Source organism: Phalacrocorax carbo, chromosome 7 (genome assembly GCF_963921805.1).
Source record: "Phalacrocorax carbo chromosome 7, bPhaCar2.1, whole genome shotgun sequence".
Lineage (NCBI taxonomy): Eukaryota > Metazoa > Chordata > Aves > Suliformes > Phalacrocoracidae > Phalacrocorax > Phalacrocorax carbo.
In genome coordinates, this window is record NC_087519.1 from 31,319,741 (window position 1) to 31,335,664 (window position 15,924).

General features: G+C 38.3%; 1 protein-coding gene across 9 annotated transcripts in view; it reads right to left on the reverse strand.

The window, feature by feature from the left end:
• Positions 1-15,924, reverse strand: part of PIK3CB (phosphatidylinositol-4,5-bisphosphate 3-kinase catalytic subunit beta) — a 105,515-nt gene that overhangs the window by 58,999 nt on the left and 30,592 nt on the right. For 6 of the 9 annotated variants that reach the window (XM_064457325.1, XM_064457327.1, XM_064457326.1 and 3 more), the window contains one exon: positions 3,120-3,239. The exons of the other annotated variants lie outside the window; for them this stretch is intronic. The gene's annotated coding sequence lies outside the window, so the exon portion shown is untranslated. The remainder of the gene's footprint in view (positions 1-3,119; positions 3,240-15,924) is intronic. 9 annotated transcript variants of the gene reach the window in all.

Here is a 15,924-nt window from a genome sequence, read left to right on the forward strand (position 1 = left end):
AAAAAAAACAACATGTTTCATCAGACTAGACGTTCTTCCTGACTGGGTCGGTTTCTTACATAGAGCAATCTGGTCTGGATTTCTGCAGTTAGTTTTCTTCCAACACCAGCTTCAATGTCACCCGCTACACAGATTCAGAGGTGTCTGTTCACAGCTGTTTGTTATATGAACAGGACTGTTCAATGCTGAACAACCACTGGAAGAAATCCAACAATTCAAGTCTAATGCAAATATTTAGATGTATTTTATGCATCTTTTTCATTATATTTATACAGACAGCTTGAAATATAATGCCATTTGGTAGAAAAGAATAATCCTAAAAATTGCAGACAAGCAATACTTTTGTCGGGAAGTTAACAGTAATAAAGCAGTCCTGGCCATTCATCATAAGGACCAAAAATAGTTAAGATTATCTACGAATCACAGTCTAATTTAGGTTGGAAGGGACCTCTGGGAGTCACGTGGTCCCAAGACTAGTTTCAACACTGAAGTTAAAGCATGTTGCTTAGGAGTCTGCACAGTTAATTTTGAAAGTCTCCACAGGTTCCAGGAGCAACCCACTCCAGTGCTTAACCACCCTCACAGTGACATATTTTTCCCTTATGTTCAATTGGAATCTCTTTTGTTGCAACTTCTACGTTCTACCACTTGCATTCTGTCTCCCTCTGCCACTCAAGACATCTGGACACATCTCTATAATCTTCCTTCAGGCAGTAGAAAACTCTAGTAAAGATCTTTCTCCCCTTGTCTTCCCCAAACAAAGGTCATGCACACCCGCCACCTTGAATGTCACATGCTGCAGCCCCCATCGCCTCAGCAGCAGCCCTCCGCTGGACATGCTCCAGTTTGTAAGCATCTCACTGCATCTTGAGGGCCCAGAAGTGGAGACAGTGTTCTGGATGCAGCTTCAGAGGCCATGAGTGAAGGGGAATAACCGTCTCCCTTGACCATCTGGCTGCCCTGCTGCTGAGGCAGCCGGTGTGTGGTTAGTCTTCACTGCCGCAAGGGCGCATTGCTGACTCGCGCTCAACCTACTGACGCCCAGAAAAGCAGCTACCTTTGGAGCCTTCAGTATCTGACTTTAGCAGCCTGACTGGTGCGTGGGGTTACTTTTCCACAGCTGTGAGGTTCAGCATCTGCTTTCAAGACTTCATGAGAACTTTACCTGGCTTTTCATCTGCGAATATAGACACTACTCAGACTTTCTTTTAATGTCTTTAGTACATTAATGAAGGATTCCAATTGCAAATGACTTCACGATGACTGAAATCTGTACAAGCATACATAAATGTCCAAATCAAAACAAAAAAGGTTCAAAAACATTTACCCAAAATAACAAATTAGAAAAAAATTTAGGTTATAACATCTGAATTCCCTAAGTCCCTAAAAAAAAAAAAAAGGCGGGGGTGGGGTGGTGGACACAAGTTTACTGGCTACTTAACACATGAGCAAGTTTTGTGCTTGGCACAAGCCTGTTTACAATGATTTAAGAAGACTAAAGCTGTCTCCAGTGGGCATTTTTCATTTCATTTGCTTGGAGAGCTCAGTTTCAACTTTATTGCCCAACTGTTTCAGTAACTTGTTTACTGGAGTCAAGAACTAATTTGTCAAAGTACATGTGTAACCAGCAAATAGGTATTTTTTCATTTGGATATTTTGATAGGTGCTTGTATTTCTACTGCGTTGTCTAGCAAGTCAGTAAAAGACGAATAGCTTAATACAACACAGTTTATAAAAACTTCAGAAGTCAGAATTGAGGTATCAGGTGCTACAAGAACCCTTCACAAGTATGTTTACCAGCCACCTGACATACAGCCTAGATCAGGAACCGATACAAATTTACATGTGCTGACTTCAAGTCGCAGCATTTGCTTCAAGTACTTACAGAAAGGGAACTAACATACATCAATCTCTTTAAATCCATGTTTAATTGAAATTTTATAATAATTTATTTCCTGCCTGTAAAAAAACAAGTTATCAATCCAAATACATTATTTTGCCTGTTAAAAACACTTTGGAAAAAATACCAAGTAGGAAAAGTTCAGTTTGCCTGACTAGGTTTCACAGACATTTTTCTACCCAAAATTATGACACCATGTACACATCCCTTTTTAAAGAAGAAGCTAAGAAGAGTCATTTCCTCTTTGCAATAAAGCAATATGCCAAAATATACTTGCTGTAAACTAAAACCATTTTCCACTCCTTTCAGTTCTAATGGCCAGTTCTATTTTTCGTTCCTAACTTTACATTCCAGTGTATACCCAGTGAATCCTGCAGAACCACATTTACATGAGTAAAGTCTGCAGGCAGAAAATTATGCAGATTTTTTCCAGTTTCTAACCTCTACAGGAATATGTTTAAACATCCTACAATCTGATGCAAACAAGGTGACTGACAGAAAAATTATTATATCTCCCATCTCAAGTAAGTGAAGCACATAGTAATTAAGAATAATTCTGTATCAGTATATAAATGCTCAGGTATCTAATACCAAAAGGCGCAATCCACAGTCCTCGAGTTAGGTAGCTAAGCTTCATAAGAGACACGTCTCAGCCTAGAATCCAGAAAAGCTAGAAGTTCACTAGAACAGTGAAGAAGAGACATATCTGAGATCCATAAATTGAAGATTTACGTTAGTTTAATAGATGATGGAACTGCAATACAATATTAAAATACCGACCACAAAAATATCAAAGTCACACAAAAAGTGCCAGGAGTAGAAACTTACAGCCAAAAAACCAATTACATTTTCAAATTCCCTGGAAGATACAGGCAGGGCCTTAACTTGTGCCATCAAATCAGGGATTATATGTAATTCCATCTCTACTAGGCCACTTCCGGCTCAAAACCATACCCAGAACACACAGCAGCCAAGAGAAAAATCTGAAGCACTTCTAAATTGCCTAAGATACAACTGCTTCCAAGATGGGAGATGCTTCAATAAGAGTCCAAAAGTGTCCATTACCAGCTGATCAACTGAAATGAGTATGGAGTCACTAATATTTCTCTAATGCAACTATAACAACGTTAAATACAATAGCAGCCTAATAACTGTGGTACTGACTTTACAAGAAAAACAAAAACAAAAAAAAAACCCAGCAAAACACTTTATTACTTACTCCAGAGAAGCTGTTCCTGTTTCACTCTGACTGTGTAGTGAAGATTCATTTATTAAACATCATCTTCTTACTATTACCCTTGTTTTCTCAGAAGGTTCCACAAGACGACCTAAATGTGACCTAAAAAATGTAATTGGTAAATGTAATTAACCAAATGAGAAAATCGTCAATTTACAGTTGGTTTAATAGCTCCATAAACTTTCTGTGCAGAAATACCTGTTTAAACACACATTTTCATTCTCTTCGAATACTGCAGTACCATATTCACATTACACAACCTAGAAACCAAATAAATGTCAAATCCTCAAATGCTAGGTTACCAGAACAAAATAAGGAAAATAAAAAAGATATTCAAAATGCTGTTTATTCTAACAGTATAGGTATCACAATCATGAATTACATAGCCAAAACATTTTTAGCTGCTACAAATGTTTTTAGATTTTTGTACCCTCAATTTGGATCAAATCAACAAACGTCCACTGCAATTAAAGATAAAAGAAAGCGAAATAGAATTGCCTTCACTCTCCTAAGCACATGTCTTTTACACTTGGCTGCAAGCTGGATTTTGGCTTTGGCTTTTTGGGGTGTTTTGTTTTTTTTTTGTGTTTTTTTTTTTTTTTTTTTTTTTTTAGAGAGAGTGGAATATCATCTGTAGTTCCATTGTGGAGAATTTGAGTTGATGACACAAGTGATCCCATCTTCCTATTCACATTTCAACTTGTGAAACAGCAGGGGAAAGGTTCAACAGGTCTCCTCTTAGCAACATCCTGCAGATGTACAGGACAAAGTATCTCCACAGAGCCAAGACACCATCTCCATTTAGCTCTACCTTGCAAACCAGGCTCTCGGCAAAGCGAGATAAACAAGAAATATTTAAACCCTCCTCGAGAACAAAGCAGTGCTATCAGTTTGCACTGATATTATCTACAGGTTTGTAGGCCAAGCCACAAAACACAAGGCTTGTAACTACCCTCCTCCTCCCATAAACAATTCTTTTTCAGAACCACACTAAGTAGCCCACACTGTGCTTGTAGGAACTCGACGCAGTACGGAGGGCTGTCACTCCCTCCGTCCCAGAGGAGAACCTCTCTAGGGATCAGCATGCAGAGCACTGTGAAGCAACTTAAGATTTCTTCAGTGGCTTTGAGGGGAAAATAGTTGATGCCCCATCTGCTTAGGTCTGAAAAAATTAAGGTACTGCTCCATGCACAACCTTTTGAAAACAACTTTGTGGTGCATAAAGGTATGAATTAGTCCAGCAGCTTCTAATGATTAAAGCCTAGGAGCCTACAGCAAGCAACAGCCAAAAAGGAAGATACAGAAAAATGAAGGCAGCCTTACACGATTTAGGAATTGAAAGGACAAAGGAACAGTGTGAATCTCTCATAACCAATGCTTAAGTACCAGTCTGGCATTAATGTTTTACAGCCATGCCAATATTTGTGTTTATGGAGTCAGAAAAATCAGAATCAAAAGCTAGCAGCCAGAGGGAAGAGCTTGGCAGGGTGTGTCAAACACATTATACTGTAGATACAAAAGTCATTACTTCCACAATTTCTACACAAGGAAGCAATCTTTCATGATCTGTGGTCCCTCAAAGGGGAGGGACACAGTTTGTCTTAAGTACCATACCCTGGGGCAGGAGGATGCCTTTTTAACTGAAAAACTGGATGTCCCAACCCTCTAGAAATCTCTGGCTACCTAGTCACGTGATGACGGATCAGATGGTGGGAGCCTAACACACCATTCTAAATTCATAGGAAACCTTTCATGGGAAACCTACCAGCACCAACATAGGACAGTGTTTTGAAATTGCATATATGCTACTCCCGGTACATACAACATAAATTTACCCTAACAACAACTGCTTCCATAGCAGTTGGCAAAACATAGAGAAGCCTCCCAAATGCAATGAAGAAATCTCAGGCAAAATGCAAAACATTATTTTTCTAATACCAGCACTGATACACTGGAAAAAAACTGTGACTCTAATTGCTTCCCTATACTATATAATCTACCCATTTTACTGAGTTCATAAATGGGAACAATGTGTAACACAGATGCGTTGTCAGATTTCTTGACTAAGAGTGCATTTGAAAAAAAACGAAAAGCAACCAAGGCTGGCACTACAAAAAATGCACTTTGTGAAATAACTTGAGTACAAGAAGAGAAAGCAGGCAGTCATATTAGTGCTGCAATTTCTCTCTAAGCCGCCTTCTGTCTCATTCTTTCCTTTCTCTCCACACCACATAATGCAAACTGTGACCTGGAATGGGAGACAGCTGCTTGGTTCCGATCATGCTTCAAAGCATGCCCATCTTAGAGTCAACCTCCTGCACTGTATTCATCTCTAAGACACTCGCAAGGCAAAGAGAGCTAATGTTCCTCATGCCTCATTCAGAACTTGGTGAGAAGTGAAAGAAAACATGTATTAGCACAGTGGTCAATGCACTGGCATCCAATCTGAGGGTTAGGCACATGCATAAAGCCAAGAAAATACCTAAGGTCCATAAATTGTACACACTTAACAAGCCAGTACACTGTGAATAGGTCCTGTCACAGCTTATCAATTCCTCTGTTCCCCAGTCTCTTGCTTGTTGGATTTCTGCTAGCTTCCCTACAGCTCCCTCTCCTTTTCCCTCTCTATTCTCACAGCAGTTTGCATCTCAACTGCAATTCAGACATGACAATAAGCTTTCTGCTGGCCTTCTGCAACCAACTGTACACTGAGGATAGCTAGTGGAATGGCTAGCCCTCCAGACCTGAAAACGTCTTTAATGTATACAGACAAACTACCCACTACTATATTGAAGCATCAGAAACAAATCCTTCATTACAGGATGACAGTGTGCAACTTTATTTTTCTAGCTAATCAACCTTCTCGTTTTTCAGATCAGCAGAACAGAGGTTACAAGAGATGTTATCAGCGTAACTGCAGATCACATCATGGTCAACCTTTTATATACCAGTACACTTTCTACTTTCAAAGCATGAGTGGAAAATTTTTCAAAGGCTGGTGACTATATTAACTAACAGACCAAGGTAAAAATCTCTGCTGGCTTTTAACTATCATAAACAGCTAGTGAGAACTCCAACTACATAAGAAAAATGCAAGCATAATTTCTGGGAACAGAGTAAAAGATCAGAAAGGCCTGAAGCAACTGCCTCAAGCAGCGAACACAAACTGGACAGTCTGATGAGCACATGCCTTTTCCCCACTGCATATCTCTGCGGAACATGAGAAAAGTAGAACTGTCACCTGGACATTACCAGCAGGGCCTCCTTCACGGGCCTCTGTTGACTGTGACCTCAGCTAAAAACACAACACAAAACCACCTTGGGCACCCGCCCTTGGGTCCCTGCTCATACCACTTCTGCAGAAAGTGCCACCAGGGACCTAAAACAAATCCTATTCCACTTTAGTTTCCAACTTCTGCATGAAAAGCTGTTATTTTGCAAAATTATTATTTTGTGAATCCTTTCATTACACGTATTACACAGATACTGTTTTTATGCAAATCATAACTGGTTAAAAAAATATTAACAATCTTACAAAATAATTCAGGAATCATGAAATTGTGTGGTGACAATCAAAATGCCTGTGACGATACAGTAAAACTTTCTTCAGTTCTATAGCTACCCTCTATACCACTTTTTGTCCACAGAAACATTTATGAATGTATGACCAAAAAAAATGTACCACAGAAAGGTGGAAAATATGCAAGAAACTTTTGCCTAAAACTCCTGTGTGGCATCTGATGTAAGAAAGAAACAATTACAAGCCAGAGAGGTATGCCACTTGCAAAGAAGAAAAGAGGAAAAAAAGAAAATAAAAAATTCATTCATAAGCAATACAAGGTGCCACATAAAAATTACTGGGCTAATCCTGGCCCTATGGTCCTCTACTCTATAATAACTTCTAGACCCATCAGGCTTGTTCCTTTGTAAATTCTGCCAGAGCACACAAAGAAACTGTTTGTTAGAGAGGATACTCTGGGTTTGCTTTAGGATAAGGAACTCTGAGCGAGTTCAATGACATGATATAGCAGTTTCTTGAGATTGTTCCTCTCTGCAAATAAATCTCCTCTCTGGAAGAATGAGCTGAGGAAGACGACAGAACCAGCACTGAGAGCGCTAGCAGATGTTTTGGACAGCGATACATAGAGAAACATACAGCTAAGATATTTTAGAGCTTTTGGTTCACATCTTCAGCTACCTCAAAGCTGTCTTGTGCATTTCATGCTCTCAATAGCACTGAAGATTGGACAAGTGAATGTCAAGCTGAATTAGCTGCCGTAGCATCCACTCAGCAATGAACAAACTCACCACTTCACCAAGTCTGATACACAAAATATCTTCAAATGAAAAAAGTACTGAGAAATATAAAGCCACAATCTCTTACCCTCCTTCCTCAGCCCTAGGTTTCAACAATAATAAGCGCACAATTCTTCATGAACTTTCACTGTCAGTAATTAGGCCACTACAACCCCAGTTCAGGAATTAAAACAGTTAGAAAAAGAACTTGCAACTGTGCACATTTGGCTAAATCACAGCAACTTCCAACTTCCACATACTGCACACCTTAATGCAAATGTTGAAAATGCAAGTTAAGCCTGAATCTGAAAAAATTATTTCCTATATAATGCATATTGTTGCATGCAGACTGATCCAAACAGTAGAACTGTACATAAGCATCATCCTAATTGTGCAGTGCCAATAGTCTCTTCAACAGCAGAGACCAGTTTTAGCCTTTTAAAGGTGACACTTATTCCTGCACTAATATCAACAGACAATTTATTTTATTTTTAATGGAGAGCATGCTGTTATATACCCAGCAATATTCTTCCTCGTGTTCTACTTTCACAGGTGTTGGTGATATTATTGACAATAATATCCTGAAAAAAAAAAAGACTCAACCTTTTCTAAAATGTGTCACTTTAAAATGCAGAACACAATTGCTTTACAAAACCCACCTATCTCTTATAAAATCTTTTTAACCAAAACAGGCATAAAGCTACAAGCTCTCATCACATAAAAATACCCACAGAAAGTTTAAATAAAAATAAAAAAGCAGAGACAAACTGCAGAATACCAAGCTCTGAGCCAAATGAGTTGCAAAAAGAGATCTGCTTCAGAACTACAAGTCAGTTTACAGGTTTTTTTTTTTCCTCAAGACGGACAAAACAAAGACCACAAAGCATTTTCATGAATAACTAAATAATGTGGGTCAGTGCTATTCTTTAAGTTAAATGGGAAATAGAAACATAATTTGAAGGTATATTCAGTCACATGTCTTCATTAAGAACTTGATATCATAATTACATTTACTCAGTGGGTGATGCAGCACAGGAGCTCTGTACTCAACTGCTATGAATCACCCGTAATGAAGCCACGTTCACTCTACCCAGAGGGCCAGCCTCGCCGAGCTATGGCTCACCTCTGTGAAATCCCCTTTTCAGTGTCTAACAAGCTTGTTTAAGAGAAATTTATACTCACACAAGTACACACTAATATGCTTTACAATAAAACAGGGGTTTTTTTTTACCTTGGTTACACACACTGCTGAATTCCTTTCAGCTTAGAACTGTAAGGCAATACCAAAAAGATCTTGCAAGTTTTCATCAACTCTTTATTTTGAAAACACTGACTTCTAACAGGGTGTCAGCTACTGATAATTTAATTTCGGGGGGTGGTGGAAGGGGGAATCCCTCTTTCACAGTGACATATCCTGATGGTGCATGAGGTTAAGTAACCCAGTAATCCTCCTGCTCAGTGTAGTTTAGAACTCGGATCACTGAAGTTGTGAGGCAATGACAATCTTTTGTCTTTACAATAAAGTCAACAAAAGAACAAAAGACTTTGGGTTCTTACTGGCACTGGAAAATGAAGGGCCTTCAACTAAAGGAGCAAAGAACAGACACTTCCAGATGGCAAGGCATCACCTGCGTGATTTAGGATCAACAAACAAAAACAATTAATTTTTATTTTCCCAGAATGATTCAACCATTGTCTTCTGCTCTGCCACCTTCAAAATAAATGCCTGTGGGCAAAGCAGAAGGGGAAACACATCACTGTTAACGAAGCTTAACAAAAAAACAGACTCTAGTAGATGGCAAATTTTTCCCCTCTCATTCTGTTAGGCAACTAATCATTCTCCCATTTGAGCACACTGTGCAGAAATCAAGATTAGCAACATCTGTGTACATGGGAGACCCTGCAAATGCACTCCGTATTAGAGAGGGCTGGCTGCCAGCGCTGATAACTTACAACAATAACTGCAGAATACCAAAACATCCTAAGACAGATCCTGTGCTGGAGAACGTACTAGATCTGAGGATACTCTACAGTTCAAAAAGCACGAAGTTCTAGGCTGTGCGTGACCATTTTATAAACACAGAAGCATTTTTATGATTTCCTATGACTCACAAACAAGTGCTTAGATTTCCTTTGTATCGATTCATAAACATGGGGTCAAATGAGTAACACTTCCCAGGTCATTTCTAGTTCCAATCCAATTTAGGGCACAAGGGATTACCCAACTGGTTCAGTAGCTACAAAGCCGGTGACAAAGAAACGAACAGCTTAGATTGAACAGACTTATCCATGTGAAGAGGTAAGTTCTCCCATCTCCTCCCAGAGCTCACAGATAACTTACACCTCCAGGATAGTGCTGCAGCTTTTCTATATCTCATTCACTAAATCTGGCTTAGAGAAGTGAAGAATTAGAAGCTGTGGTCACAGAGCACATGCATGAATAACACACACACACAGAGCGTGAAGCTCCAAGGCTGAGCTAAATTAACCCCTAGGCAGTAGTTTAGGCAGGTGCAAACAAATCCACCACCGTGCACAAGCCCTCATGCCATCTACAGGGATGTCTGCAAGAGTTAATGAACTGCCAATCAATGGGCCTGCAATCACTGCATGCCCTCAGCAGTCATACTACTAAAATTCATCTTTCTGTATACAAAATAGATTGCAAGCAATAAAAAAATCACATTCTGCATGGATTTTCATTGCCTCTAAAGCAGTATTTTAAAACAGAAGTCTCAAGGAAGAGGGCATAATTGCCAGCAGCACAGCAATTCCTATTCGTGTGAGATGTCAGTGAAGCACTGGGTCTTCTGGTCCTGTATCACACCACAATTCTGCCCCATACTTTTGTTTTAAAACCTACTTTTAAAGTTATGTTAATTACTGAGCATAACACAGAACACAAGGACTTGTCAGGGAACAGGATTACCTCCACACTATCATTTTTTGATAAAGAAATCCTATATTCATTTAATGAGCTCAAGGCCATTTTCAGACATTATAAAGTTTATGAAATCCTCTCCATGATTTCCCTCTGTCGGATTAAACTCTGAAAGACATAAGGTACATAGCTCTCACTCACAAGGCACTTCCTCAGAATTCAGGATACCTGAATACAGCCTTTGTTGTTGCATTTTCTACTCAGTAGTGTCTCACAGGTGTAAAAACCCCTACTGGTTCCACCCAGAAGTTACTAAATGAATACATATATATTGGCATTTTAAACAGAGAAATAAGACAGTGAGTCTTCATCTTGGCTCTGCAAAGATTTTATCACAATTATTTAGTTACCTGAAACATTACCAATAGGACTACTAGTGATTTCAGTTTCTTGTGATCTCTTCTATGTAGTCTATATTTTCTTCACTACTTTCAAATGCTGATGTTTCGCTTCCCATTTACATTGTTAAATACCTAGTATCGTGAAACTATGCAAATTTACTTCTACTTAGTTCCCAGATTCTGCTTTTTGTTGTATGCATATTTGATTTTATATAAATGAGAACACATTAGTAAATAGCAAGACTGAACGATTAATTTTTCAGTAATTGTTATGAGCCATCTTGTTAAGCTACTTCCCACTCTGCTCCAGGTACCAGTTTAAAGGCTTTGCTCTTTACGATTAAAACAAACAGCAAAGCATGGATTGCAAGAGATTATGAACAAACACAGTACTGTCTGGCTAAGTGTACTTCAAAAACTTGCTGCTGCACTCCAACTTGCTGTTTGATTCCAAACACTGCCACACGACAAATAGCAATAGTGTTTCATCACTAACATAATCTATATAGTAAATACTATCTGAAACTAAAAGTAATCACTAAGAATGTTTCTTGGGATGAAGGAAAAATTCAAGCACCTAACAAATACAGTTTACCTATATCCAACACTCAAAAGCAAATCTATTAAGCTCTTTCAGGTAATAAAACATTGTGCATTTTAATTTGGTCTTGCTCCCCACTCCCCCCTCTTTCAGGTAGTGAGAATTCTATTACTTCATACTCTGGTGCTGAAAACTCAGGCTGTTATCAAAGGAGTTTCATGTTGTAATCCAGGATGTACAAACTCAGGTTCTGAGTGTGTATATGGAAACCCTCCAAGAACCTCAACTGTGTTGCAAAACAGAAAGGGAGAGTACCACTAGAGGAACATGGAAGCAAGATGAGCAGGGTTTGAAGAAAGCAAGGACAGCCACTGCCCTGCTTGTATTAGCTGCTCAACAGCAAACCTGATACACATTTAAAGGGGTGGGGAAAATCAGGCAAAACTGAACAGAAAACTAGTAGCAAGCCTGAATACGAGTTTGAACTTTTGGTTTAATGCTTACATTTTTCTCTGAAACATTAAAATGACAGAAGCTTTACAATATCCCTGTTCTTTTTAGCCCTTATGTGGGAATTTAAGGCTGGCAGTACAATGGCAATCAGTGTAGGGTTTACAATATAGAATGCTTAATTTTATATTAGGAAATTTGGTCTCAAAAATCACTCCCAGTTACAATCACATTACCAGTTTCTAATATAGACCTCCGCATTAACATCTACATTTATAGCAAGATTTTATCCCTTTTGTGAACTATTTTTTCTTCAATATAATAAAAACTGCAATGCAATATATGGGTAGACTGTCTCCTGTAATGCCTCTTTACATAAAAGTTCTATGACTTTCTCAATTATCGTGTACATCCATTATTTAACAAGAAAAAGTGTGTGGCTATCAAAGATTCTGTCTTCTTAGAGCTGATAAGTAATTCCCAGTATCACCAAAATCTTTATTTCTTTTTTAAAAATTTAATTTCCCCTCCATATCAATAAACTCAATTGGGTTTGTTTATGAAAGTCACTACATATCAAAACCAAGAAGAATAACTCCACAGGTAGGCAGCTACCAGGCTCTGCTCATGAAATTTTGGTTGGGTTTTAGGTGGGTATTGGGGGGGGGGGGGATGTTGGGGTTTTTTGGGTCCATCTGTTCCCCCAGAAAAAAAAAGTAAAAATAGAAAGCGTAATTTCAGCATGACAACTCACAACATTACATAATTTAAGAACCCTGAATTTCCATTACTCCCAGGCTAGAAGCAGGGGGCTGCTTCATTTTAAAAAGGAAGGGGAAAAAAAAAAATCAAAAGACAACGCTCCTCTCATGAAATCAATAGTTCAAAACTGGATCTGGATCCAAAAGTCAGATTTTAATAGTATCCATACATTTTACACTGCTTTTAGACATTTCACCTAAAATTACAGAACACCATGTAAAACAAAACAAAACAAAACCCCTCTATTTTCATCAGCTGCAATGCTCAGCACAGTAATTTAGACTATATGGCATTTTTCAGCTTCCTTCACTAATGAAAAGGTTTCAGTAGATTAAAGAACTATCTTTTCTACAGGCTTATTTCTGATAGAAGTAAAAGCTTTTTGTGGCATCAGGGAACACTGCAGTGAGAAATTAACTTCTATATACTGAGAAGGAACAGAGCTATAGTAGTACTAGAGCTGTAACTTGTCCTAAATACCTTTTTCAGTGCATTGCTGTGTGTATTCCCCTCAGCGAATTTTGCACAGAGAGTAGGAACAGCTATGTGTGTGACAGCAGCACTGGCAGAGCACAGAAATACATGGGGAATAAGCTTCCCCCTTGACAAGAGCAATCTGCTTGGCAGATCTCTAACACAGGTGAATGTGTTCTTACTCTTAGTGTCATAGATGCTATGGTGAATAGAACTGCTCTAACTAAATTAAGAGTAATTCTATATTCAATATGATCAAATTCCAAAAGCAATTCTTGACACCGAGGTGAACCATGAACAGCAAGATGGAAAGAATAAAATACAACCCTCTTAACCTTCTGTCTAACATCTCTAAAAATGCAAGACTAAAAAGGAACCTGACAAAGACTGGGCTGAAAATCATACCTTCTCTGGCATTTTCACAAGTAAGGTGTGAAATGACTGAGGACAGGGGGCAGCAGGTGCATTCTGGAGAACGTAATTCAGTGGTAGCAGGATCAATACTTACATCAGTTTCTGGCAATAGGCACCTACAAGCTCTCTCTTTCTCTGGTAACGAGAATGAGCTCCTCCTCCTTCCAGAGCAAACCACTATCGAGACTTTCTTGTGACCACCACTTCACTACATCAGAACAACTTCCTGTTCCAGAGCATGTTGCTTCACCTCCAAAAAGCAACAGCGGTAGTAGTATACAACGCACATAAACCTGGGCACATAGAAGAGCAACGGAGCAGCAGCATTTGTAGTTAAGAAAGCAATTCTTAAAATATGCTGTAAAATCAGAAATCAAAAATGCAACTCTTGCAAATGAAAGCAAAAGCTTTTCAGTTTTCATATGAACACCACATACATACAAACAATAACAGTTTGACCATGATAAAAATTTCTCACTTGACAGCAAAACCATGATTTACCAAGCAGTGCAAGCCTTGAGGAAAGACTCAAAACATATTTGACTTAACTCCCTTCAAATTCTCTCCCATGACAAGTCAGAAAAAAACCCCAAAGCTCCTCTATAATCCTATTTTGCTTCTCACAAGTACATTATAAGGAAAAAAACCTACATCGCAGAACAACAGAAAATTAAACAACACTTACACCATTTCATTTGCCATCACACCCCAAGAAATCTTGCTTCAGGTTAACCAGGTCTGTTAATCACCAAAACGTAGAAGCTTGAGCTGAAAGTTTCAGGAATTCTGCTGTTTCTGAAGACTCCTTGTTAAATAAGGGGTCTAACCAACCACACTGCCTGTTTTTGAGAAAACCGCCACTACATAGGTGGAAACCCCTTTTTACTCCACAAATAGAGTTAAAAACACAGTGGAAGTAGTATGCTACTTTCCTGGCCAACAAGCCCTAGCTAAATTAAAGATGAAGCAGCAATTTTTGGCATCAAGAGGGTGGAAAATTTTCATAATAATTGGTATGCATTAGGTCTGGCTCTTTCAAGCTTTATCAGTATAGTGCACACAGCCTGCATCTCTCATCCTCATGAGCCAATAACCCCAGAAGACCAGTCTTAAGCAGTGATGTACCAGTATTTTAAAAACCTGCATATAGTGATGGGAAGACAAAAAGGGCCACCAAATGCTGAAGGCCTCTTTAAATCCTGTAGTTACATGTAATAAAAGCTAACAAGTTCTCAAAGTGCAACTAAATCTGAAAATACAGCGACATCATTTGTGAAATTTACAATAAAAGGAAAATAACTTGAGTCACTAAAATGATTAGCTGCAGTGATAGACTAAGGCAAGAATTGCCCTGCGTTCTCATAAAATTCACCTCAAACTTAACTAGAACAGGAATATTAACTCAGAGAAAACAGCTATAAATAGAAGGGGGTTAATAATTCAAATTTCTATTCCAATTACAACAATACACTAAAGACTAAGTTTTTAATAAGATGCTTTAAGAATACTTTAGCTGCTGTACTACAGTCTGCTTCTACCTCCTTTTTAGGAATAATTTATCCTTTTTTTTGTTTTTAAATACCATAAATGAGATTTTCTTTCAATAACAGCATTTTCACAGACACTAGGGAAAGTGAGGCTGTGCATTAGCTGGGATGATTATATGTCGCCACTTAAATGACTTTTTTTAAATGGGGCCACTTAAAAAAAACATTTACATTTTATCCATCCTAATATAAAGCACATAAAACCTATTGGCTCTTCATTTCAACTACCACAGCTGCTACAAAGTATTTTTTCAATTAAGCATTTGCATTTATCCTAAAGTAGCATCTCACATACTTTAAGGTTCATGACAGTTGACATTACGTATGTTCAGGGACATTATCGCAATAAAGGCTTACCAAGCAAAGATGCCAAATAAAGAAAAAGTAACAACCTCATCCCCAATACACAGATGAAAACATACCATCATAACCAAACTTCTCTAAGCTCAAAGAGCAGGCGTGTGACACATTTGGACACAGAATCTAACTATTACAAATCCTGAGCCAGTGCTTCACCCACAGCATTTCTCACCCAAGTTCAATTAATGCTGAAGCTTTCAAGTTAAACAAAATGGAGTAAAGGAAAAAATACAAAGAAATTCATTCATTTAAAAAGCGGAAATAGATAAGGACTTCTGTCATTTTGTGGTGTACAGCAAATTGAAAATAAAGTGAGTTGTAATACAGTGTATTTGCAGTGACAGAAATTATGAAATCACCCAATATGTGCACTTCATTTCAAAAGATACAGAGCTGCTGCAAAGCTTGATGAACCTGCTACAAATTCCAATGAGAAATGATGAGAAGACTTAATATTACTTCTAATATAATTCTTCTAATTACAGAATTCTTCTTCTAACCTAACTTCTAACTTTCTAAGTTAGATCTTCACATTCTTGCAAAACCTGTTTTTACTGAAGAATTCAATTGCTACTAAATAACGTTTCCTTTTTATGCAATACTATTGTGCTACTCCTAATCACTGTAGCTCTTTATACACCAGGTTTATTTACAGCACCCA